The following is a 22160-nucleotide window of genomic DNA, read 5'->3' on the forward strand; positions in this document are numbered from 1 at the left end:
GATTGGTCACTCTGGTTAGAGCTAGATGTTGACCCAGTGATTTTTTTTCCCCCCTTTAAATTATTTTACACCCATAACTGACAATTTTTAAAAGGGTTGGTCCACTCCCAGCAGATTTGGAGTAACGAGCAGCCAGAGATTGCCTAATCTGTTGCAACTGTAGCAAGACCGAGAGATCCAAAACAGCAGAGTTCCAAGAAGATCCTCCCCCAGCATCACACCAGTGTAACCAACATGTCACTGACTGTGATTGTGCACCTTGCCCAAGTAAGAAAGAGTAAGAGAGCTGAGGAAAGAGGAATTCACTGGGTCAGGCATTAGGACCTGGGCTTGAAAGGATGTACGTTTGTTTAAGATCTCAAAAATCATTTTCCTACTTCTGCAATTTAATTTAAAGAAATATTCCCAACTTACCTTTTCCATCCTCCTATCTAGTGTATATCTCACCCCACACCCACCTCAAGTTTTTCCTCAAATCTTTGAATTAACACATGAGTTTGTCTTGCAGCTTTCAATGGCATTATCTGCAGTTGTTGCATGGCTTTTGTATCTTGGTGACCATAATTGCACACGGTACTCAACGTGCCAGTACTGCTGGATTATGATTTCCTCTGACTTGTATTCTACTGTTCTCACTAGGTTGCTCAATATTCTGCTATGTTTACTGCTGCTCTACATTGGTTGGACATATGAGCATTGAGTTTACTCAGATTCCTAGCTATTCAACATTTCAAAACACACATATATCAGTCATCTATTGTTTATTCTGATGTAACATAATTTGCACTAGTCTTCATTAAATTTTCAACTGTTATTGTTCTGCCCACCTACTAATTTTGTCTAATTCATTCAATAATTTCTAAACAGTGATACCAAATGCTATTGCTTCTCTTGGGTGGTTATTATCTACAAGTTTGACCAATTACACTGAATTTCAGATTCCATATTTTTGATGTAAATTGGAAAAGCAGTGATTCCAACACTAATCCCTGCATCTCTCCCCCACCTCAGTCAGTGGTCCCACCTCAGTTAGTGGTCCCACATCTGCACTCCTCCAAAGTATACTAATTGTTTAACAATTGTCATGACAGTGGATTACAGTCCTAATTACTTGTAGGCATATTGAACATTTTTGAGGAAGATATGTTTTTTTTTAAAAAGACGTACAAGCACAAACTGGCTAAGACTGTAAAGTAACCACTTTCTGGAAAACCTTATGTGGATTATATTTGACTGACTAGTCCAGAGAAGCCCTGGAATGTTGCACCTAAAAAGGTGTCAAGGCCTACTTCAGACAGAGACACTTGAAAGGGAGAGATGCAATACAAAAGACTGAACTTCAATCTCCTGTGGTTGCGAATACAATGGAGGCTGATTATCATCTCAGCAGAAACCATCTTCTGTTGAGTTATATCTCAGAATGTGGAAATGATCTGAGTTGAAAGAAAGCAGATTCTGGGTGAAAGACATGTTTGGTTTTTCCCTTCCAGGAATACACAAGAAAAGGGGTTAAAAAGCCAGCTGCAAACCTGATCGGTGTATTCTATCTCTAGTGTGTAAGTGTGTACTATGAAGGTCATAGCAGAAAAACAGCAACTAAGCATCCCTGCAGCTTGAGGGAAAAGTATTTTCTCTCTCGCTCTATGGCTCAAGGCAAGTCAGCAAAGCTCCTTCAGCTAACCTGCAGAACTCAGTGTCTCAAAACCAAATGCTCAACTGCCAAAGTCAGCTCTACCAGAATCACCCAACTTAATGGCCACAAAAATTCATCATCAACTCCTTATGGACAAGCCAAAGACTGGTTCATATATCTTTTTAACTTTTAGTTTTGGACTCAACTTCCCATTTCTGATCTGTGTATATGTGTGTTGCATTTTTATTATATTTTCTCGGGTTTTTAAAAACTAGTAAATTTACTCTTTCTTTGGCTTAAGAAAGCCTGATTAAATTTGTCAGGCAGAATGGCAATAAATTGGCATAAATACATTTGGACTGGGAAAAGGTATCCACGCAAAGTTATCCATGAGTAGCGAAGGGGAGTCAGCTCATTCCTCCTCACCTGAGAGCTTAACAAAATTGGGGTCCCGTTCGGGAAGTTTACAATTTGGGGTATTTTGTCCAGGATCATAACAAATTGGAGGACCATGCCCAGGGGCCAGCGTAACACAATGAAATTAAAAAATAAAAAAACTGCAGATCTTGAAATCTGAAATAAACTGAGTAATGCTAGAAACACCCTCAGGTCAGACGGCATCTTCAGCAAAGGGAAGGTAGAGTTAACATCTTGGTTAAATGATCTTCCATCAGAACTGGGAGATGTTATAGGTGGCCAGTTTATAATGAGGAAAATGGTGAGGAAAAAGGGGCAAGGAGGACAATAAGAATCTTATGTTCTTGTATTTAAGTGGAGGAAGTGAGATAATAAAATGACAGGAACATGATTCCCTGCTGCTTTCCTATTCTGCTGTATTCTTTGACGCATCCAGTGGATCTGTATTCCTATAATTTCTTATTATTGCCTCCTTTTGTCACACCATTATCACTTCTAATGGAAGATCCTCAACCTGAAATGTTAACCTTACCTTCCTCTCTCCACAGAAACTGCCAGACTTGTCTGCAGTGTCTTTCCATCATTTTCTGTACTGGTTATTTTCTGCTCTTCAGCCAGTTTCTTATCCATACCTGAATCCCCACATCTTTCAGTTTAACTGATGGCTTTTTATATGAAGCTGACCAAATGCATTTAGGAAATCAAATAATGGTGCTTGTTAACTATTTTGGGCACTGAATTAAATTATAGGGATTTCTGCGCAAGGAAGACAATGATGACTTGCATTTATACAGTGCCTTTCACAACTACTGGATGACTCAAAGATCTTTACAGCCAATAAAGTTCTTTTGAAGTATACCACTGTTGTAATGTAGTAAATGTAGCAGCCAACTGATGCACAGCAAACTCCCACAAACAGCAATATGATAGTGATCAGATAAGTTGTTTTTCTGATGTTGAGTGAAGAACTCCAGGACACAGGCTCTTCTTCAGATAGCACCATGGGATCTTTTATATCCATCTGAGAGGGTAAATGGGGTATCAGGTTAATGTTTCATCAGAAATATTGCACCTCTGAAAGTGCAGTATTCCCCATGTACTACACTGGTGGGTCAGCCTTGATTTTTGTGCTAGAGTGGGACTTGAACCTGGGAACTTCGGCTTCAGTGCTACAAACTGTGCTACGGCTGAAAGAGTTAAAATATTGTCCACTTTTTGCTATTGCAAAACCTAGGTAGAGGGTAAGAACTAAAAACACAGGTCACCAATAACAGTAAGTTAAAAGATAAAGTGAATGAAAGGTGATGACAACAAGAGGATTTAAAAGCATATAGATTGTAAGAGTTAGGAACACATGGAGGCAAAGAACAGTTTTGTAGGATGGGTTATTTGCAGCTTGGAATGAAAAGAAAGGAATGTGTACATGAGCAATTAAAATAGTTTATCAATGGCAAAGGACAGACAAGAAAGCTTAGGATAGAGATAGAGGAGGGTTGAAGAGCAGAAGTGAGAAAAGAATGCCTGCCAGAAGACATTTTTTCTTGTGTCCTGTCCATGAATGCAATCAAGTTCCCAGATGAACCTCGTTTACAGGAGAACAAGATTTAAGTCTCCTTGAGATTTGAACCCCAAGAGAGTTAAAACTTGTCAAGATGTTTGACATCCCAGCTTGCTAGAGGCAGCTTTGCCAGCGGACTCCTGTTTAAGGTCAGAGAGAATATCAACAATTGAAGAAAGATTGATGGTGAAATCCAAGATAAGCGATATTAGGTGACACTTTCTATATCTGAATTTAAATTGAACAATGATTGAGTAAGCTTAATTGAAATTGCCTTATTACCTACCAGGCCGCTTTATTAACTCAGGTACGTTTGAGTTTAACTAACCATTGTAATTTTACACACAGCTGAGGAAACAATAATTCAGTATCAGCTATTGCAAAAATAAAAAAGGTTTTAACTTCAGAAAAAATATAATCTGTGAAGTTGAACATTGGCCAGGATGAAAGCAATTTGGATAACCACCTGTGGGTATGAGGCACAACAAATTTTGAAAGAGTTTCACCTGGGAAATATCAAGATCACATGCGCTTATCTTCACATGGTCTTTTTCTTACTGCCTAAACCTTTATCAACTCAATTTTCTGTTACAGGCACTTTGAAAGAAAAAATGCATTTGTGCTGTAAAGTACTGCAAAAATAGTTGCAATTGCATGTCCAATAACACTACAGAGCATGCAGAGCACTGTGCACAATACTTAATCTCTACACCATCATCACTCGGTGTGTACTGCATTAGGGCACTTCTGAAATGACTGCTTTACATATCTGAAATGTTAACTCAATGAATTGTGAATAATGGTTCAGCCAGCAGTAGTACAAGCTGTTCTATCTGTCATTGTTCTGATGCATATGAATAAACACTCCTTAGACTGAGTACAGCTGAACAAGTTATTCTGCCAAGTCAATCATTTCATTATGCCCTGAATGTAATTTCATTTAGTAATACGGTTAGAGAGCAGTGATTTTAGTATCTTATCAGTATAAATGGACTTATCATATCGAAGTAGGATCCAGTAACAGAGGGTCAAGATGAAATATAACTTCTAACTTCATCAGCACTATCAACGTTAAGAGGGGCATTTATGAGAAAGTGTTAACATTGAGAGGGGCATTTATGATTAAAAATATATTTAGAAAATTGAGTTGATAAGCATCAAGTCCACTAAGACTCTTAGATGTTCCTCAGCTTCATTCTTTGTTATTCCAACATAATTCATGGAATACATATGTGGAATAGACTTCTTTCCGGCTTGCCACCATTAAATTTCTTCTTCAAATTTGGTCAGCGGAATATGTACCATGTTTGCAGTTTCAGTACAGAAGAATTGCACAACGCACAATGAAAGCAGTCTAGACATTTCAGATAGATAAGGAATTCTTGCTGAATTGCTCAACTGTTTGCTGCCATCAAGTGATAAAGTTTAATAACAACTATAAAATGAAAATAAACTTTTGGAGTGGGCTTACAGCACTATCTCACTTTACAAAGAACTTGATGTTTAAGTAACTACAGAAATCAGTGTATACGTGGGATGTAATCACATCTCAGCATTATAGGCTGGTGAGAGTTGACAAAGATGTTAACCTTCACTGATTGAACTGTAGCCTAAACCACAAGAGTTTGTTATCAAGCAAGGTATATCTTTTTAATTCATCTCCAATATTGTCCCCCTTGCCCACCTTTCCTGAGGATAACAACTGATTCAGGAGTACAGTTCCATCCTTAGTCTTGTCATATAATTAGCTACTCTGTTCAGACATGAGCCTAGACTTTAAGCAGGTATTTAACAATAAAAATGTTACATCCACTTTGTGTACATATCTGACACCCACATAAATGCAAAACTGTTCCTGCATGTTGTGAAGTGTCCTAAGGACCTTTAAACTGGAATTTACTCAGGCTAGAATCCAATGAGCAGTTCAATATACGGATGACAAGCACAGAACCCAACACAATCTCAGCCCCTTGAAGTCTTAGCACTAGCTCCCACTACAATTATTAAATTATATCTTCATTATTAGTCCTGTTCCACCGAGAGGGTGCTAGCATCCATGAAATGAAAGGCAACAAAAAAGCCAGAAGCACATCAATTGTTAACGGTCCTTTGTGCACTGCTGAAACTGCTGGGAAATCTTGTAAGCCAAGCATGATGTATGCTCATTTACTGTCAAATATTGTGGGTTTCTGGATGTTGGAGAACAGGGGGCGTGGGGAGCAGGAATTATATGTTACTGTTGTTGCTAGATCAGTTCACAACATCTCAAGATTATTAACTGGCTTGCAGTACAAAATGGTGCACATGCGATGAGATGGTCCCAACTGCTTCAAGGTGCAGTGGACAGGAAGTGCTGGTGGGATAACTTTTCCCTCTACCTCACCACTGGGTTGACCACAACAAGATATATATTTTGAGAAGGAGTATTTTAAACCTTTTAAGCATTGTGACTTTAAAGAATACACACAGAACAAGATTTCTGATAAGGAAAGGACAAATGTTTATTTACACAACACCCAAAATGTAAACACAATGAAACACCCGCTCCCTCAAAAACACAAAAATGAGTTCTGGAGCTGAAGCAAGCACTTAGATTGCTAACAGAATGCCAATAAACAAGTCATGTATTCTTAGCCAGTCTGTAAAGATAAAACAGCATTGCAGGTCTGAAATGGCTCTCTCTCTTGGTTCTTTGAAGATAATGGAGGTTGGAAGTTTCAGGGTGAGCTTCTATAGAGAAGAAACTATAAACTTGCTAGTGAAAATAAATTAGACCCTCTTTTCACTTCCTGAGATGACTGGCTGTATAGGCAGGGTTCCCAATTCTTCTTCTTGGATGATGATCCCTCTGCCCTGTTAGTCCCAGGTTGCCTTGCTGGGTTCCCCTGTGGAATAATAAAGTCTCGACTCCCCTCCAGATAGTTTTGATCATTTGATGGCAAGTTTTGATGCCTCCTATTGTCTGCATAATGGGTTGGAGCTGAGATATAAGATACACAATAGCGAGGGAATGATGATCGATACCCCAATAATCATACCAGTCATGATTAACTCAATGAGAGACTTTGTTTAATATGCCATCCTCATGATCCCAACAGGTCTGGCAACCCCTTGTCTGTTAAATCTCTTCCATTGAGCCGGTGAGGGCAGTCAATTTACTCCTGGAAAACCCATTTGCATTAAGTAAGCCCATTAAGTAACTTTCCAGTCGTATGGTCTCTGTGTGCCCCGAAACCACAAATGGAATTCATCTGACTTTCCAGCAACCATTTTGAGAGGGCATGCTGTCCATTATTCCATGTTTCTTCCTATTTTAAAAACAAAATACTGAGTCCACTGCCCAAATATCTTTAAAAACATGACACGACCATCACAAAAGTAATAACCTAGACATTAATGAAAAGTAGAGGAGCTGAAGAGTTCTCAAAATCAGGTTTAGTGTCATTATTTGTCACAATACAATCTAGAGAACATTCATTGCACCTCCTCTGAAGCAAGTATATCCCATCTTAGGTAAGGAGAACAAAATGTACACAGTCCTCCAGGTGTGATCTCAAAAAAGCACCGTATAGTTGCAGAAAGACTTTTTTCCTCTTATACTCCAACACCTTTTCACTTGCCTTCCTAACTGCTTACCATATCTTCATGTTAACTTCCTGAGATTTGTGTGTAAGGGTCCCCAAATTCCTCTGAACACCGACATTTACAAGTCTCTCAGCTTCTAAAAAATATCCTGTTTTTCTATTTTTCCTACTAAAGGGAATAATTTCACATTTCCCCATATTATATTCCATCTCCCATCATCTTGTGCAGTCACGTAACCAGTCTACATTCCTTCATAACATATTTGTGTCCTCCTCACAGCTTACGTTTCCACCTGGTTTTGTAATGCCAGCAAACTTGGATATATTACACTGGGTCCCCTCATCTAAGTCATTGATATAGGTTGTAAATAGCTGAGGTCCTTGTGGCATTCCACTAGTTACAGCCTGCTAACCTGAAAACAATCTGATCATTCCCACTCTCCAGGTGGAATTTTCCATTCCAGAGACCAAGTGCGGTGATAGGTGGCTTTCACAGTGCGTTTCCTGCTAGCTGGCAGGGCGTGAAATCGTGTCCAATTTCACACTCAGAAGCTCATTAATTATGCATCGGTGAGAAGCACTCCGAATCACATGGAGGGCTGGGCACTGATTCGTCCGGCCCGCCATTACCTTATGGGTTCAAAGTTCCTGGCGCCACGTTTTAATGCTACCCAAACACATATGTTACTCTCTGCAGACCAATGTGTGGTCAGAAGTTCCGGAGATGGCTTCAAGGAACAAGTGTGCATCAACGTTTAGCCACAGCTCCCTGGTAGCTTTAGTTAGAGGTGTCCAACAGGACTGGGCAGTTCATTTTCCCAGGCATGGTTCCAGGAGGTCCACTAACCTCACCTTGCCAGCCTGGGAGGTGGTCGTGAAGGAGGTCAGCTCCACTGGCAACCACCAGAGAAATGCCAGCCAGTGCAGGAAGAGGTTTAATGATATCATCTGCTCCATTAGGGTAAGTCAGCCCTCAGCTCACTCCAAACTCACACTCTCATCATGGCATTATGTACTCAAAGCGTCACATAGCTCAGGGATCTCACACAATATTAGCGGGGAAGTATCAGCATTGAAAGACTATTCATCAATGTCTCATCTATCATCCTGCACAAACAGTATCTTCAGCCCTTACTGGGGAGGGCTCAGCACACACAGTAGGCATGTATGCTTCTAAACCTCTGCTTCACCCCTTCTCATCACATTCCATCCATTTAGCTTCATGCAGGTCAATCTTACCCACAACAAGAGAGAGATATCCCAGACTGGAGGAGAGATTGCTGACATCCAGGAGCTCTCCAAATTCGAGGAGGATATCACCAAGTTGGCAGGGGAGGACAAAGATCACTCCTGTGGTGACAGTCATATTGGCCTCTCCCAGCAAGCCAGTACAGATGGCCCCTTCATGAGTTGATCACATCCTGACATTCACAGTGAATGACATGCAATGTTGTATTCAATCTGTTCATGAAGTAAATCTCTCTTCTCTCTCAAACGCAGCAGCAGGTCCAGACAGACCAGCAGAGGCAATATAAGCCTCAACCCCCCAGACCACCTCAGAGGAAGATGATGAGGATCCATTTGAAGAAGACAAGTCACTGCATTTATCTGCACCCTCCACTAGTGCAGAGACACACGCCCCGGTGTGTCACAGATCTAGATTAGGCTCGGGGCCACATTCTGGGGAATGCCTCACTGACACATCTCCACAGCAGTTGGAGGCACTTGCAGCCCAGTTCTTTGATACATGAAGGACTGTTGGAGAAAAAGAACCCGCTGAGTCCAAGTCAGATGATGAGCCTCTGGGAATGGCCGTCGCAAACATGCTGGAGATGCAGCGACAGGCGGCGGGACATCAGGCAGAGTTGCAAGAGGCAGTCAACAGACTAGAGCAAAAGGCAGAGGTGTCCATCTGCATTCTCTCTGATGTCATGGCCCCACCATGGCAGGATGATAGATGAGACATTGATGAATAGTCTTTCAATGCTGATATCTTCCCCGCTAATATTGTGTGAGATCCCTGAGCTATGTGACGCTTTGAGTACATAATGCCACGATGAGAGTGTGAGTTTGAAGTGAGCTGAGGGCTGACTTACCCTAACGGAGCAGATGAGATCATTAAACCTCTTCCTACACTGGCTGGCATTTCTCTGGCGGTTGCCAGTGGAGCTGACCTCCTTCACGACCACGTCCCAGTCTGGCAAGGTGAGGTTAGTGGACCTCCTGGAACCACGCCTTGAGGTCTCCATGGTAAGGGTGGCAGCCACATTGGGGACCTTGATCCAGCATATTCTGCCAGATTTGCACTCGGACCTGCACTCCATCGTTATAGGCATTGGTGGGGCCCATCAAGGCAGGAGGTGGGGTGGGGGGCGGTTGTGGGGGGAACGTTGCAACCTCAAGGAGTTAGGCAGGGGCCCTCGGACACCCAAAGGGAGGAGGACCAGCAATTGGACATCTCGGGGCCATCCATTCAGGTGATTCCGAGCATGTCCAGCCATTCTCAAACCCCTTTGCCTGTGACACCCTCACCTCCAGCTGCACAGGCCGAGGGTGGCACACCTGCCCCACAGCAGGATATCCAAAGTAAGCCGGGGCCTCCAGGTCTCGATCCTCCAGAGGATTCACAACAGAAACCTGGCTCACGGAGGGTCAAAAATGACAGCTCAGCATCCCTGTGTTATAGAGTTTTCAGGCAGGATAGGGAGGAGGATAAAAAAGGCGGGTGTGTAGCACCATTGGTTACAGAATCAATATTGCTGTGAGGAGGGATGATATACTAAATGAAGCATCTAATGAGGCCATATGGATTGAGCCCAGAAATAAAAATGGGGCAGCCACACTGCTAGGAGAGTACTATAGAACGAAAAATAGTGGAAGAGAGTTAGAAGAGCAAATATGTTGATAGATTTCTGTGTACAAAAACAATAGGGCAGTAATTGTTTGGGACTTTAACTACCTAATGTCAATTGGGATACGAACAGTGTGAAGGGCACAGAGGGTGCAAAATTCTTGAAATTCACTCAGGAAAATTTTTTTAGCCAGCATGTAACATGCCCAGTGAGACGGGGCACAATTCTAAACTTAGTCTTAGGAAATGAAGCTGGACAAGTAGATGAAGTAGCAGTGGGGGACCATTTTGAAGATGGTGACCAAAATACAGTTAGATTTAGCATCAGCGGGGTAAAGGACAAAGATAGAACTGGAGTAAAAGTTCTAAATTGTGGGAAGGGAAACTTTACAAAGCTGAGAGGTGAGCTGGCAAGAGGGGACTGGATACAGCTATTAGAATGAAAAACTGTGTCAAATGAGTGGGAGACATTCAAAGACAAGATTCTACAGGCACTTTGTAGGCCTGGCCCCACAAAGAAAAAGGGTGTTACTGCCAAATCTAGAGCCCCCTGGTTATCCAGAAGCAGACAGGCCAAGATAAAGCAGAAAAAGCTTATCAAAAACAGAATTACCTGGAAAAACTCAGCAGGTCTGGCAACATCGGGAGAGAAGAAAAGAGTTGACGTTTCGAGTCCTCATGACCCTTCAACAGAACTAGGTGAATCCCAGGGACGGTTGAAATATAATCTGGTTTAAGGTGGGAGGTGGGGGGGAGAGAAGTGGAGGGGGGTGGTGTGGTTGTAGGCAAAAGCAGTGATAGAAGCAGATCATCAAAAGATGTTACAGATGGCAGAACAAAAGAACACATAGGTGTCGAAGTTGGTGACATTATCTAAATGGATGTGCTAATTAAGAATGGATGGTAGGGCACTCAAGGTATAGCTTTAGTGGGGGTGGGGGGAGCATAAAAGATTTAAAAATATTTAAAAATAATGTAAATAGGAGGGAAAAAGAAAAATCTATATAATTTATTGGAAAAAAACAAAAGGAAGGGGGAAGAAACAGAAGGGGGGTGGGGATGGAGGAGGGAGGTCAAGACCTAAAGTTGTTGAATTCAATATTCAGTCCAGAAGGCTGTAAAGTGCCTAGGCAGAAGATGAGGTGTTGTTCCTCCTGTTTGCGTTGGGCTTCACTGGAACAAAGCAGCAAGCCAAGGACAGACATGTGGGCAAGAGAGCAGGGTGGAGTGTTGAAATGGCAAGTGACAGGGAGGTTTGGGTCATTCTTGTGGACAGACCGCAGGTGTTCTGCAAAGCAGTCGCCCAGTTTACGTTTGGTCTCTCCAATGTAGAGGAGACCGCATTGGGAGCAACGAATGCAGTAGACTAGGTTGGGGGAAATGCAAGTGAAATGTTGCTTCACTTGAAAGGAGTGTTTGGGCCCTTGGACGGTGAGGAGAGAGAAAGTGAAGGGGCAGGTGTTACATCTTTTGCGTGGGCATGGGGTGGTGCCATAGGTGGGGGTTGGGGAGTAGGGGGTGATGGAGGAGTGGACAAGGGTGTCCCGGAGGGAATGATCCCTACGGAATGCCGACAGTGGGGGTGAAGGGAAGATTTGTTTGGTAGTGGCATCATGCTGGAGTTGGCGGAAATGGCGGAGGATGATCCTTTGAATGAGGAGCTGGTGGGGTGATAAGTGAGGACAAGGAGGACCCTATCATGTTTCTGGGAGGGAGGAGAAGGCGTGAGGGCGGATGCATGGGAGATGGGCCGGACACGGTTGAGGGCCCTGTCAACGACCGTGGGTGGAAAACCTCGGTTAAGGAAGAAGGAGGACATGTCAGAGGAACTGTTTTTGAAGGTAGCATCATCAGAACATCATGGTCCAGGGAGAGGTAGGAGGAAGTATCTGTGAGTGTCAACCATGACCCCACCACTGAACAGCAAGCCATTGTTTCCAGGACTGTCACTGACCTCATCTCGTCTGGGGATCTTCCTCCCACAGCCTCCAACCTGATAGTTGCCCAACCTCGGACGGCCCGCTTCTACCTCCTACCCAAAATGCACAAACAGGACTGTCCCGGTAGACCAATCATGTCAGCCTGTTCCTGCCCCACGGAACTCATTTCTCGTTATCTTGACTCCCTTCTCTCTCCCCTTGTCCAGTCCCTTCCCACCTACGTCCGTGATTCCTCTGACACCTTACGTCACATCAACAATTTCCAGTTCCCTGGCCCCAACCGCTTCCTCTTCACCATGGACGTCCAATCCCTCTACACCTCCATCCCCCACCAGGATGGTCTGAGGGCCCTTAGCTTCTTCCTCGAACAGAGGCCCGAACAATCCCCATCCACCACTACTCTCCTCCGTCTGGCTGAACTTGTTCTCACATTGAACAATTTCTCCTTCAACTCCTCTCACTTCCTCCAAATAAAAGGTGTGGCTATGGGTACCCGCATGGGCCCCAGCTATGCCTGTCTCTTTATGGGGTATGTGGAACATTCCTTGTTCCAGTCCTACTCCGGCCCCCTTCCATAACTCTTTCTCCGGTACATCGATGATTACTTCGGTGCTGCTTCATGCTCTCGTCGGGACCTGGAAAAATGTATTAATTTTGCTTCCAATCTCCACCCCTCCATCATTTTCACGTGGTCCATCTCTGACACTTCCCTTCCCTTCCTTGACCTCGCTGTCTCAATCTCTGGTGATAGACTGTCCACCAATATCCATTACAAGCCTGCCGACACCCACAGCTACCTTGACTACAGCTCCTCACACCCCGCTTCCTGTAAGGATTCCATCCCATTCTCTCAGTTCCTTCACCTCCGTCGCATCTGTTCTGATGATGCTACCTTCAAAAACAGTTCCTCTGACATGTCCTCCTTCTTCCTAAACCGCGGTTTTCCACCCACGGTCATTGACAAGGCCCTCAACTGTGTCCAGCCCATCTCCCGCGCATCCGCCCTCACGCCTTCTCCTCCCTCCCAGAAACATGATAGGGTCCCCCTTGTCCTCACTTATCACCCCACCAGCCTCCGCATTCAAAGGATCATCCTCCGCCATTTCCGCCAACTCCAGCATGATGCCACTACCAAACACATCTTCCCTTCACCCCCACTGTCGGCATTCCGTAGGGATCGTTCCCTCCGGGACGCCCTGGTCCACTCCTCCATCACCCCCTACTCCTCAACCCCCACCTATGGCACCACCCCATGCCCACGCAAAAGATGTAACACCTGTCCTTTCACTTCCTCTCTCCTCACCGTCCAAGGGCCCAAACACTCCTTTCAAGTGAAGCAACATTTCACTTGCATTTCCCCCAACTTAGTCTACTGCATTCGTTGCTCCCAATGCGGTCTCCTCTACATTGGAGAGACCAAACGTAAACTGGGCGACCGCTTTGCAGAACACCTGCGGTCTGTCCACAAGAATGACCCAAACCTCCCTGTCACTTGCCATTTCAACACTCCACCCTGCTCTTTTGACCACATGTCTGTCCTTGGCTTGCTGCATTGTTCCAGTGAAGCCCAACGCAAACAGGAGGAACAACACCTCATCTTCCGACTAGGCACTTTACAGCCTTCCGGACTGAATATTGAATTCAACAACTTTAGGTCTTGACCTCCCTCCTCCATCCCCACCCCCCTTCTGTTTCTTCCCCCTTCCTTTTGTTTTTTTCCAATAAATTATATAGATTTTTCTTTTTCCCTCCTATTTACATTATTTTTAAATATTTTTAAATCTTTTATGCTCCCCCCACCCCCACTAAAGCTATACCTTGAGTGCCCTACCATCCATTCTTAATTAGCACATCCATTTAGATAATGTCACCAACTTCGACACCTATGTGTTCTTTTGTTCTGCCGTCTGTGACATCTTTTGATGATCTGCTTCTATCACTGCTTTTGCCTACAACCACACCACCCCCCTCCACTTCTCTCCCCCCCACCCCCCACCTTAAACCAGATTATATTTCAACCGTCCCTGGGATTCACCTAGTTCTGTTGAAGGGTCATGAGGACTCGAAACGTCAACTCTTTTCTTCTCCGCCGATGTTGCCAGACCTGCTGAGTTTTTCCAGGTAATTCTGTTTTTGTTTTGGATTTCCAGCATCCGCAGTTTTTTGTTTTTATCAGAAAAAGCTTATGACAGTTACAAAAGATTTGATACTGTAGAAATCCAAGAGGAGTATAGGAAGTACAGGGATGAAGTAAAAATGAAAACTAGGAAAGCAGAGAGAGGATAAGAAAAAATATTGGCAGGTAAAATCAAACAAAATCCTAAGATGTTTTACCAGTATACTCAGAGCAAGAGAATCACTAAGGAAAGGGTAGGGCCTATCAGAGATGTATATGGTCATTTGCGGGTTGATGCTGAAGATGTGGGCAGGTTTCTCAATGAGTAGTTTGTCTCTGTCTTCACTAAGGAGATGGATAATGCAGACATTCTAATTAAGGAGGAGAGTGTGAAATATTAGATACAAAAAGCATAGTGAGGGAGGATGTACTGAAGCGACTGGCATCCTTAAAGGTGAATAAATCACCAGGGCCAGATGGATTACATCCCAAACTGTTGAAGGATCCAGGGAGGAAATAGCGGATGCTCTGGGGATCATTTTCTAATTTTCACTAGATACAGGCGAGGTCCCAAAGGATTGGAGGTCTGCAAACATTGCACCATTGTTTAAAAAGGGTGCGAGGAATAGGCCAGGAAATTGTGGCTGGTCAGTCTGACTTCGGTGGTGGGCAATTTTTTTTTTGTTCATTCACAGGATGTGGGCTTCGCTGGCTGGGCCCGCATTTATTGCCCATCCCTAATTGCCCTTGAGAAGGCGATGGTCAGCTGTTTCCTTGAACCACTAAAGCCCATGTGGATTAGGTACACCCACAGTGCTGTTAGGGAGGGTGTTCCAGGATTTTGACCCAACAGTGAAGGAACGGCAATATATTTCCAAGTCAGGATGGTGAGTGACTTGGAGGGAAACTTCCAGGTGGTGGTATTCCCATCTATCTGCTGCCCTTGTTCATCTAGATGGTAGTGGTCATGGGTTAAGTAGGTGATGTCAAAGGAGCCTTGGTGAATTGCTGCAGTGCATCTTGTAGCTGGTGTGCACTGCCACTACTGTGTGTTAGTGGTGGAGGGAGTGAATGTTTGCGGATGTGGGATTAATCAAGCGGGCTGCTTTGTCCTGGATGGTGTCCAGCTTCTTCAGTGTAATGGGAGCTGCACTCATCCAGGAAAGTGGGGAGTTTTTCATCACACTCCTGACTTGTGCCTTGTAGATGGTGGACAGGCTTTGGGGAGTCAGGAGGCGAGTTACTCGTCACACGATTCCTACCGTCTGAACTGTTCTTGTAGCCATAATATTTGTATGGCTAGTCCAGTTCAATTTCTGGTCAATGGTAACCTCCAGGATGTTGATAGTGGGGCATTCAGTGATGGTAATGCCATTGAACGTCAAGGGGCAAAGTTTAGATTCTCCCTTGTTGAAGATGGTCATTACCTGACACTTGTGTGGTGCAAATATAACTTGTCACTTCTCAGCCCAAGCCTGGACATTGTCCAGGTCTTGTTGCATTTGGACATGGACTGCTTCAATATCGGAGGAGTCACAAAAGTTGCTGAACATTGTGCAATCATCAGCAAACATCCCCACTTCTGACCTTATGATGGAAGGAAGGTCATTGATGAAACAGCTGACAACGGTTGGGCCGAGGACGCTACCTTGAGGAACTCCTGCAGTGATGCCCTGAGCTGAGATGACTGATCTCCAACAACCACAATCATCTTCCTTTGTGCTAGGTATGACTCCAAACAGCGGAGAGTTTTCTCCCTGATTCCCACTGACTCCAGTTTTGCTAGGGCTCCTTGATGCCACACTCTGTCAAATGCTGCCTTGATGTCAAGGCCAGTCACTCTCACCAAGTCTTGGGAGTTCAGCTCTTTTGTCTATGTTTGAACCAAGGCTATAATGAAGTCAGCAGCTGAGTGGCCCTGGCGGAACTCAAATTGGGCATCAGTGAGCAGGTCATTGCTAAGTAAGTGCCACATGATAGCACTGTTGATGACCCCTTCCATTACTTTATTGATGATCGAGAGTAGACTGATAGGGCGGTAATTAGCACAGTTGGATTTGTCCTATATTTTGTGTACAGGACATACCTTGGCAATTTTTCACATAGCCAGATACATGCCAGTGTTGTAGCTGTACTGGAACAGCTTGGCTAGGGGTGCAGCAAGTTTTGGAGCACAGGTATTCAGTACTACTGCTGGAATATCTTCAGGGTCCATAGCCTTGGCAGTATCTAGTGCCTTCATCCGTTTCTTGATATCATGTGGAGTGAATCAAATTGGCTAAAGACTGACATCTGTGACGCTGAAGACCTCCGGAGGAGGCCAAGATGGATCAGCCACTTGGCATTTCTGGCTAAAGATTGTAGCAAATGCTTCAGCCTTATATTTTGCACTAATGTGCCGGGCTCCTCCATCATTGAGGATGGTGACATTTGTGGAGTCTCCTCCTCCAGTGAGTTGTTTAATTGTCCACCAGTATTCATGACTAGATATGGCAGGACTGCAGAGCTTAGATCTGATCTGTTGGTTGTGGAATCACTTAGCCCTGTCTATCATTTGCTGCTTGGCATGCAAGTACTCCAGTGTTATAGCTTCACCAGGTTGACACCTCATTTGTAGGTATATCTGGTGCTGCTCCTGGCATGCCCTCTTGCACTCTTCATTGAGCCAGGGTTGATCCCTTAGCTTGATGATAATGGCAGAGTGGGGGATATGCCGGCCATGAGGTTACAGATTGTGTTCGAGTTACAGATTGAGTTCTGCTGCTGCTGATGGCCCACAGTGCCTCATGAATGCCCAGTCTTGAGTTGCTAGATCTGTTCGAAATCTATCCCATTTAGCATGTTGGTAGTGCCACACAACACAACGGAGGGTATCCTCAATGTGAAGGCAGGACTTTGTCTCCACAACAACTGTGCAGTGGTCACTCCTACTGATACTGTCATGAACAAGTACATCTGCAGCAGGCAGATTGGTGAGGATGAGGTCAAATATATTGTTGGTTCCCTCACCACTTGCCACAGATCCAGTCTTGCAGCTATGCCCTTTACGACTCAACCAGCTCGGTGAGTAGTGGTGCTGCTGAGCCACTCTTGGTGGTGGACATTGAAGTGCCCCATTCAGAGTACATTTTGCACCCTTGCCACCCTCAGTGCTTCCTCGAAATGGTGTTCAACATGGAGGAGCACTGATTCATCAGCTGAGAGAGGATGGTACGTGGCAATCAGCAGGAGGTTTCTTTGCTCATGCTTGACCTGGTGCCATGAGACTTCATGGGGTACAGAGTCATGCTGAGGACTCCCAGGGCAACTCCCTCACAACAGCTTACAATGTGCCACCACTTCTGCTGAGCCTGTCCTGCTAGTGAGACAGGACATACCCAAGGATGGTGATGATGGAGTCTGGGACATTATCGGTAAGGTATGATTTCGTGAGGTTGACTATGTCAGGCTGTTGATTGACAGCTCTCCTAACTTTGGCACTAGCCCGCAGGAGTAAGAAGGACTTTGCAGGGTCAACAGGGCTGAGTTTGCCATTGTCATTTCCGATGCCTATTTTGATGCCGGGTGGTCCATCCAGTTTGATTCCTTTTTTGCAACTTTGTATAAGTTTGTTACAACTTGAGTGGCTTGCTAGGCCATTTCAGAGGGCATTTAAGAGTCAACTACATTGCTTTGGGTCTGGAGTTACGTGTAGGCCAAACCAGGTTTGGATGACAGATTTCCTTCCCTAAAGGGCATTAGTGAATCAGATGGGTTTTTACAACAATTGACAATGGTTTCGTGGTCATCCTTAGACTTTTAATTCCAGATTTTTATTGCATTCAAATTCCACCATCTGCCATAGCGGGATTCAAACCCAGATCTCCAGAGCATTACCCTGGATCTCTGGGTTACTAGTCCAGCGACAATACCACTATTCCAACACCTCCCCTTATTATTGAAATTAATAAATTATTTGAAACAATTCTGAGAGACAGGATAAACTGTCACTTAGAAAGGCACAGTCAGCATGGTTTTGTTAGGAGAAGGTTGTGTCTTACTAACTTAATTAAATTTTTTGAGAAAGTAACAAAGAGCATTGACGATGGTAGTGCAGTGAATGTTGACCACATGGATTTCAGTACGGCATTTGACAAGGTCCCACGTGGCAGACTGGTCAGGAAATTGAGATTGCATGGAATACAGGGGAAGGTGGCAGGTTAAATCAAAAATTAGCTTAGTGACAGGAAACAAAAAATAATAGTCGATGGATGTTTTTGCGAATGGACAACAGTTTCCAGTGGTGTTCCACAGGGCTCAGTGTTGGGGCCCTTGCTGTTTGTTGTATATATTAATGATTTAGACTTAAATGTGGAAGGCATGATCGGAAAATTTGCAGGTGTCACAAAAATTGGTTGTGTAGTTGATGCTGAAGACGATAGCTGTTGACTCCAGAATTATATCAATTGTTTGGTTGAGTGAGCGGAGAACTGGCAAATGGAATTCAACCCGGAAAAGTATGAAGTAATGCATTTGGGGAGGGCAAACAAAGCAAGGGAGTACTCAATAAATGGCAGGATATTGAGGGGGGGTTGAGGTAGTGAGTGACCTTGGAGTGCATGTCCGCAGGTCCTTGAAGGTGGCAGGACAGGTGGATAAGGTGGTCAAAAAAGCATTTTGAATCCTTTCCTTTATGGGTGAGGTATTGAATACAAAAGCAGGGATGTAATGATGAAACTGTATAAAATGCTGGTTAGGCCACAGCTGGAATTTTGTGTACAGTTCTGGTCACTGCATTACAGAAAGGACATAATTGCTCTGCAGAGAGTGCAGAGGAGATTTACTTGAAAATTGCAGCTGTGAGGAGGGATTGGATAGGCTATGTTGTTTTCTTTGGAGCAGAGGAGGCTAAGGGGTGACCTAATTGAGGTGTACAAAATTATGAGGGACCTAGGTAGGGTAGACAGGAAAGGACAGTTTCTCCTAGCTGAGGGATCAATTACCAGGGGCATAGATTTAAGGTGATTGATAGAAAGATTAGAGGGGACATGAGGAAAATCTTTTTTGCCCAGAGTAGTGGGTGTCTGGAATTCACTGACTAAACTGGTGGTTGAGGCTGAAATGCTAAACTCATTTAAAATATGCCAGGATAGGCATCTGAAGTGCTGTAACCAGCAAGGCTATGGACCAGGTGCTAGAAAATGGGATTAAAATGAGCGGCTAGTTTCTTTTTTCTCTTTCTTGACTGGTGCAAATATGATGGGCTGAATGGCCCCTTTCTGCACCATAACTTTTCTACGGTTCTATGGTTCTAGGATGGCCGCCAAAGTAATGAAAGACAAAAGGGCATAGCATTCAGCAGGCTGCCTCCACCACTGCTGCAGATGTCAGGGATGCACCAAGACTTAGTGGTAGGGTCAGAAAGATTAAGAAAAATCAATATCACTTCTGGGTCACAGGTGTTCACTCACTTTTTATATCATGCATCTTTGTAAGTATATTTGTTGTTCCTGACAATGGTTTCATCATTTGAATGCATCATTCACATGCATCTATGTGTCTTCTTATTGCGAGGTTGACCAAGCTCCCACTCCATGATCACCTCCTTTTGCGAGCCTCAATTCATGTGATGTCTAGCTGACTCATTTAAGTTACCTGCCCAATGTGTAATGTCAGAGAGATGTGTCAAGCTTTTTATTGACGGTGACTGCAAATTGCATTATTACAAGACGCCATGGAGTTATACATGCTCAATTGCCTTGAAAGGTCCAGCAAGTCTTCTCCCTTTTGAAGTGCCAGGCTGTGTAGGGTGCAACACATCACTATTATGCGGGTCACCCTCTGTGGGAAATACTGCAAAGCCCACCTGAGCAGTCCAAGCATCAGAAAAACATCTTTAGGATTCCAGTGGTCTCCTGTATGATGGATGTTGTTGAGTTAAGCATAGCATTGTATCTCTCCTCCAAGGCACTTTGAGGACAACAAATGGGTGTCAGGAGACATCTTTTCAGCAGGCTTATCACCCAGCAGCCAGCCCTGTAAGCGCTGTGGCCCTTCAAATATCTGAGGCACCTGGGAGTGACTCAGGGTGTAGGAATCATGGGATATACCAGGGTATCTGGCACAGATGTGCGTGATGTGCTTCTGATGACTGCACACCAGCTGAACATTTACGGAGTGGAACCCTTTCCTATTAATGAACATCAGGGGCTGCTGCCATGGAGCTATCAAAGCCACATGTGTGCAATTGATTGCATGCTATATCCTAGGGAAGACCAAGACAGCTGCAAACCCCAGAAATCTAGCAGCCTGGCTAGCTTCATCCAGTGTGAACCTCATATAATGATGAGCCTTAGTGTAAAGAGCATCTGTCACCTCCTTGATACATTTATGTGTTGAGGACTGAGAAATGCTGCATGGGTCCCCAGTAGATCCCTGGAACAACCCATTGGCATAAGATCCTCTTGCAGAACGTGGCAGGTATGAGCCACCACATCCTTGACAAGCATAGACATGCACGGCACTGTCTCTCACTCAACTCCAGACAGGGAAGGCATCTTCAATAGACCTTTGGTTGTGCAAGTTGCCTCCGTGGGATGGATCTGACCTCCTCTCCTCTGGGTGTTATTGGGGCTTCCCTGGATCATGGACCTCAGGACTGACCTCCTCTCGAAACTGCGTTAGGTGGCACAGAGCCCTTCTTCTCAGCCATCAAGAAGACAGCACTGAGTGCAGGCTCTATTATTCACTCCTTCTCCCTGTGGACAGATAGATGCAAAACATTGATGAATGATGGGCAACTATAGTCGACCTCCCATTTGCAATCAGAGCACCATTGTCATATCCTCGAGCTGTGTTTGCACTGCTCGCCTTTCCCTGACCCAGTATTCTTGCTGAGATGCTACCTCACAGATCTAGGTGACCAAGATGCCACCCCAGACATCTCAATCCCTGAGAGGTTGAAAGAGGCTTCAAAGCATCCATGATACGTTCAACTTTACCAAAGGCAGCCCTGCTAAGTCTGCTCTGGTACACTGATTATGCCTAACTAGCACTTTTGGAATGACTGGATGACCGTTGGCCCATTAGCCATGCCAATTGGAGAAAGCACTTTCAGGCTTTCATTGATCATCTTGCAGATATTGGGCAGCTGTGCTCCCTTAATGGCTGGCTGCATTTCCCATTCTCTCATTCGTCTCTGTTAATGTTTAAATTGATCTCTTTTATTGTGACCTCAATGAGTTCTGCACTCTCAAGTTAAAGTGCTCCAAATGTCCATGATTCCAACTGCACCTTCTCAAAACCCTCTTCCAGACTTCTATCAGCTCAGACTTTATTCCAATGTTATTCCTCTAAGCAATTTGAGGGTATAAGGGTACCCCCTGAGAATGCCCCTGAGTCCAGCTGTGGGCTCTCCCACACTGTATCAGATCCCTCTCATGCAGATTCTTTTCTAGTTTTAATTTTAAACTGCGTCATAACTTTGAGGTCTCAAGATGATGGTGTTTCATTGCTACTTCGAGACCAGCTTCAACTCTCCCCTTGTCAGTGTCTGGGTCTCCCGATCTTCCGCAAACATAATAATGTACAGGTAGAACTTCCTCCAGTGATTCTCCAGCCTCCTCCAGTGACCCTAGATCCATTTGTCATTCCTGCCCTCCTCCCGGAACCCATCACTGTTAATGTCCCCATGTGGACCTCACCCCTCCCCATCTTGAGGCTGTGTGGACAGTGACAAATAGAGGCAATCCCCCCATAAGAGAGCTTCGAGTAGCGCCCCCCATTACATTTTCCCAATTTACAGGCTGCAGATGCCCCCCTGACCATAACCATTCCAACTGCAGCTCAGCACTGAGACAAACTCCCCTATCACCCCCAAATGTGAGATTATAACCACATCCTGCACACCAAGCTATACCTGATCCCCATTGAGCACACAGGTCTTGCCCCTCCCTGGGGCAGGAAGATAATGTGCGTGCCATGCATAACCCTTAGCATGGCCTGTGAAGCCCCAGGGCTGCCTTTAATCTTTCAGCCAAACCTCCTTGCTCCAGTCCAAGGACTATGTCTGTCTTTCATTCA

The sequence above is a fragment of the Carcharodon carcharias genome, chromosome 9, assembly GCF_017639515.1.
Source record: "Carcharodon carcharias isolate sCarCar2 chromosome 9, sCarCar2.pri, whole genome shotgun sequence".
NCBI classification, from domain to species: Eukaryota; Metazoa; Chordata; class Chondrichthyes; order Lamniformes; family Lamnidae; genus Carcharodon; species Carcharodon carcharias.